Source organism: Echiichthys vipera, assembly GCF_963691815.1.
Source record: "Echiichthys vipera genome assembly, chromosome: 23".
NCBI classification, from domain to species: domain Eukaryota; kingdom Metazoa; phylum Chordata; class Actinopteri; order Perciformes; family Trachinidae; genus Echiichthys; species Echiichthys vipera.
In genome coordinates, this window is record NC_139848.1 from 8,338,272 (window position 1) to 8,344,271 (window position 6,000).

A 6,000-nucleotide genomic window follows, 5' to 3' on the forward strand; every position below is an offset into this window, starting at 1 on the left:
AAGTCATACCTGAAAATACCTAACCCAGAAAACATACATATAGATAGATTAAAATGTTGGTATTCACCCTCTGTAGTCATGATTCTTCTTTTTATGGGCAAGGCGACATGCCCAGACATATTGTAATCTACCTGATCTACCATACTTGTCAATTCATGACATGATGGCTGCAACAAAAATAAATAGCTTTGAATCAGATCGATGCCCGATGATTGCGATGGAAAATGGAACAAGGCAAGGGGAAAGAGGAATCTCATCTTCAGGGGAATTGGATTTTCAAAAAGATTTAACTGAGAGCGCATCTGTTATGCCTGTAGTCCACAGCTTCTAATACTCAGATTTCACAACAGTCAATACGTCTGCACAGCAGCACCGAGCATGATTGTAAGGTGCTCGTGCTCGAGTCTAATATTTGCCCACACGTGCATGGTCACAAATTCATGAACACACAAGCTGGATCACCTCCTGGTATTTCCATTTCCACTTGGGTCTTATTAATTTAATGTAATAACCATGATTGAGGTGGCCCCCCTCTCAACTTGGACGCCAACATTCTTCCTCACAAATCCTCATCAATTGCTCCAATCGCTCCTCACATCGAGCCAATATTGCACAGCGAGACAACCCTTATTTCCCACTATATTAATGAACTCTTTCATTTGAAAGCCTTTGACTGCCTGCCCCTTGATTGCAAAGCCAAGACCAATAGGCCCTGGTGACAGCTCCTTGAAAATTAAAAGTATCAATCAAGACAGGAAGGGGGGGGAAAAAGGCTTGTAATGTCTTCAGATCTTTTTGTCTGCCAGAGAGAGCACTGGAAGTTCAACGTCAAGTGCTATTGCAAATGCTTGTCATGGTTTGTTTCAGTGTATAATTATTGCAAAATGAGTGGACGTTGCCTCACCAAAAAAGGAAAAGATTAAAATTCAATTATTATCGTGAAAAAAAACCCCCACAGAGTTGACAATTTTCTGACCATCATGGTAAATGGACTAAATAACGCCTTTCTAGTCTTCTGACTACTCAAGGCGCTTTCACACTACCTGTCACATTCACCCATTCACACAGAGATAAACACTGATGGCAGTGGACGTCTACATACCATCTAATCTAATCATTCACACCACATTCACACATCCATGCGCAGCACGGGGGGGCCATTTGGGGTTCAGCGTCTTGCCCAAGGACACTTCGACATGCAGACCGGGGGAGCTGGGGATCGGACCGTCGATCTCTCGAATGGAGGATCACCCACTCTGTCACTGAGACACAGTTGCACTTGTTGATGTTGCAAACAAAAAAGTGTGAATTTGGGGTGGCCGGTGGCTAAGTGGTTAGAGCCATCGCCCCATGTAAAGAGTCTGAAGGTCCTCGAGGCAGCAGTCGCGGGTTCAACTCTAACCTGTGGCCCTGCTGCATGTCTCCCCCTCTCCCTCACCCCATTCCCTGTCTGCCCTATCAAATAAAAGGTTTGAAAACTGCCCAAAAATGAATCTCTAAAAGCAATGAAGTGGGAATTTAAATGTGCTGTCAGAGTTTAAACACTTAAAGAATTCAAAATTATGCTTGAAATGAACCAGCCAATGAAACAATATTAACATGCCCTTTAAACCTACACGTAATTCATCAGGGGTCACAAGAGGAATACAATGCCGCTGGGTAAACTTGACCAGTATAAAAAAAGTGCCAATGCTGGCTGACATAATCTCTGTCTAAATCAATTTCTGTATGAGAGCACTCGACTCAGCTCAATATGTAGCTGCAGGGCTTCCGTTAAGTGGCCACTGCCACTTACCTATAAATTCATGTGCTCTTGGGTTGCTCCTGTGGCAAAGCTTAACCCCACATGTTGGGCATGAATAAAGATGGTATTAAAATATTATTATAAACCAAGGAGATATCACCAAAAGTACAAAGTGTCAAGAAAAAATTAGAGTGGAAAGATTTAGAGCAGAGCACGAGTCAGGTTTTTTTGGAGCAGTGGAAATGGGGAGCAAATGTCACTGTTGACAAATTTAAACATTTGAATTTGATTGATCCTTTGTATGTGGCTGAATGTAAGGCACACACTACCTGTATAGACCTTGGCCCTAGAGGAGGTTATGTTTTCTAATAGATTTAGAAAGAGACATGAGAAAAGAAGCATCCCTGCAGCATAAAATTTCGAGATACAACTTGCAATTCCTCTCTGTGGTGGATTTAGAAAAAGAAAGAAGGCTTTTTTACCCCCCATTTTTTAGCCATAGCAGCTGCCATAACTTTACAGTAGCATCACTTCATGATTCCCAAATATGTTTAACTGGCAAACCCCGGTCTGGACAGAGCCAGAGTGGAGCTCCAGCATCCATCTGGACAATCATAGGCCATCATCCACCCAAGCAGGAGAGGGAAGCAGGGGATATGAGAGGAAATACGAGCAGATACTGAGGAGAGGCACAGAGAGATGACTGGAGCAATCACTCAGCAGAAATAATTTGAAATAACTAAGCCAGGGTTCTTCTCGCCTCCCTCCTCTTGACACACACACACACACACACACACACACACACACACACACACACACACACACACACACACACACACACACACACACACACACACTATGACGCACCGGATCATCATGCAACATGCGCACAGCGTTACACGATTAACGTCGAGGAAAAACACACAATGCGTAAAATTAACAGCTCTCATCCACTGACACACTGTTATCGCCCTGCTTGGATAATTGGGATTTTACTAAAGAATACTGAAGACTTCAGCCAGTCCACTTCACTGTCGTACTGCAGCCGTGAGCACTTCCACTGTGGAGGCTCTGTCCGCAACTGGAGAAAAAAAAAAAGAAAGACCGACCGGGATTCATGCGTAACTGAGGGAAAACATGTTCACTCCAAATGCGCATTGAAGTGCCGCATATTAGGAGATCATGAATCCGTTTGTATGATGTATTAAATGTCCGCGGCATCCACATCCACCGTTGATTGCCCACAAACTGTTTTAAACATGTCCGCAGAAGGCACAACTTTGGAAACGCAAAAGATCAAAATCACGAATCGAACTTACCCGCAAGCAGTTTCCAAATGATCGCGTGCACTCTGCTGTCAGTTCCGATAGCCCCACACCATCACGGTGTATCTGTTCTGGTTTACAGAGTAAAGCAGTAACCTTTTTCTTTTCTTTAAAAAAAAAAACCCCACAAGGAATCCCAGCTGTGAAATAGTCCACTTCTCCAAAAACGCAGCGTCTATCCCCAAAATTACATATTGCCAGCCTTGACTGGCGCAAATCAGAGCACACAAAAACAAACAAAAAAACACCTGCAGCCGGTCACTTTGAAAAAGCAGGAGAGAAGAAAATGAAGAAAATCATGACAGTGATTAGGGAGAATGGTCGACAGAATCAATAGGGCAATAATCAGAGGAGGCAATTAGCCTGATTATCCTATTAAATCAGTTGCTCTGCCGCTCACAGACGCACAGCCCCGGCAGGTGAGCTCCGCTTTAAGCAGGACTACACGAGCGCAAATTTCCAAAGTGATGTGCAGAAAAAGACACATCGGACACCGTCTCTCTCTCTCTCTCTCTCTCTCTCTCTCTCTCTCTCTCTCTCCCTCTCTCTCTCTCCCTCTCTCTCTCTCTCTCTCTCTCTCTCTCTCTCTCTCTCTCTCGCTCCGCGTAAAGTGAACACAGGTTGATCAAAACAGCAACGGACACGAGGGGATTTGCCCACAAAATAAAAGCGCATAATTCTCCACCAATCATAATGCGTTTGTTTTTGCACACTCCCGATATGATAACAACTGCAGAACATCGGTGCATCTTCAGAAGTTCCTCATATCTCACTGATTCTATTTTAAGGTATTTGTTTCCTCTTTGCTAGTTAATACTGTTCTCAATACAGAGGGGTTTTCCTGGACGGCTTTTGTTTTGAAAAACACATTAGAGGTGTCCTTTCCTTATTCTGTCTGACTTGACACTGGTACCAATGTGAACGCTTCCAGTTTGACCTGCGTTACCCTGGAGTCTCCATCCGTCATGGCGCACAAACCTTCCCAACAAAATCATCCTCATCGTGCGCCTTTTTCGAGAAATACATTTGTTTTGTTGGAATTACTTTAACTTGGTTATACTCTGATGCTCGGGCACTTATAAGAGCGTGTAGGCAGACATGCAAGGCATTGCAGTGCAGCACACGTTTGAGGATAGACGCACTGCCGCCCAATGGAAATAGCAGAAAAGGTCTGAAATGCACTATAAAAAATGCTCTTAAACTAGAAATAGACTGAAATTCAGATGGAAATAAACAAAAAGGATTTGGTAGATAACATACATGTTTTGTTCTTTTCAGAATTACGGAATAAAGAACAAAAAAAAAAGCTATTTTGCAAAGTTATTACGAGATCACAAGGAATCAAATCTTATATTTAGAACACTAAATAATTAGGACATGCATTTGCTAATTGTATTCACAAATACAGTATATCATTACAGACATCAGTTTAGTTAGTCCTGTCCTTCCTTGTTTCAACATACTAATATTTCTTGTGGAATATTGCTTGAATTAAAGAAACAAGATCAATTACCACGATTGTAAATTCTGGTTGATTTTAAGCTTAATATGAGAATAGATGACTTGTAACTGTGCATAATCTGGACTATATGGCCACAATATTCTATCTAATATTATATCTTGATATAGTTAATTTATATCTCAATATATAGTTGATATGAAATAACCTCATGGTACAGCCTGTGTTACCTAAATACTTGACAAAAAATAAAGTACTGCATATTTTCTCATTTTATTTAACACTTCAGTATGAAATTAAAATAATCAGAATGTGAACTATCGTCTTAATGACATATATTGCCTTAACGCAATTTTGAAGGCTGTTTCTTTCATTAGAAACCATATTAAAAAAAAGATAAGATAGACAAATATATATATACAATATAAATTCGATACACACATCATCATATTGCCCAGCCCTAAATGAAACCAATCATTTTAAAAACACAGTGGTTACAGAAATCCCAAACATGTTTTATAATAATTTAGAGGAACTGGTGTGAGACCAATATTGTGGAATATGAAAACACTAAACCAAGGCAGGCCATCCAAATCTCATTTAATTATGTGCAGGAGCGATGCCTGACCTTGCACAAACCTTCAGTTTTAACAGAAAATGGTCCAAATGGTCCATCAACACAAAATTAGATATTTCCCCTTGTCTTCTCCTAGTGGGCTCCTGAAAGCAGTCATTTTTTCTTCACATTTTGATGACTGATTATGATGGAAAACTCCAATTGCACTGACAAATAGCTTTGGAATGAGAAATGTACTTCTTAATATTCAAAATATGCCTCACAGTGGGCTTAGTTTACTGTGCAGTATATCTATATCTGATACCAATATTTATTCTATTGTATCAACATTTAACACCATCCCTTTCCTGTTCAATATTAACTACACGCTAAGATGAATGTGACAAGTCCACTGAGACGCCTGAAAGGATTTCAGTCAACACAGTTCAGGTATTACCGGTATTTATGAGTAACCAAGGACTCACATCCAACAGGCAAGAGACAAAACCCTGAATCACTAAAGATGATGTATGGACAGTGAAGCTGCCTTTCTTCCTGAACTGAAAAGGTGTGATACAGATTAAGGACTGGTAGGTGCGTGGGCCTCCCTGTAGGCGAGCCAGGCTGTAAAAAAGGGACTCATTTAATTTCCCTCTCACTGGGCTACCCCTGTCAAGACTCTGGCCTCTGGCACGGCGTTTTCTGTGAGGCGAATTTCGATGAGGGGAGGGCTTTGAGGAGGCGAAAAAAAACACCCTCCTTGGACGGAAAATGTGCACTTGTGAGCTTTCTTTGTCATATACAGACCCTGATGTGAATAGAGGTTCTTTAATGAGCAAAGAAGTGGACAAACACGGCATTGATTCCCCTCTTCTATCTGTGGTTGTCGTCCACAAATGGCCTCGACTCAATCAAC

At 41.4% G+C, this 6,000-nt stretch overlaps 1 protein-coding gene across 1 annotated transcript in view; it reads right to left on the bottom strand.

The window, feature by feature from the left end:
* The window catches only part of LOC310964561 (interleukin-1 receptor accessory protein-like 1), a gene marked incomplete at its 3' end in the record, with an annotated part of 230,641 nt that extends 227,486 nt beyond the window's left edge, over positions 1-3,155 (bottom strand). Inside the window, exon 1 of the mRNA XM_083937738.1 lies at positions 3,064-3,155. The remainder of the gene's footprint in view (positions 1-3,063) is intronic.
* Between the last annotated feature and the right edge of the window lie 2,845 nt (positions 3,156-6,000).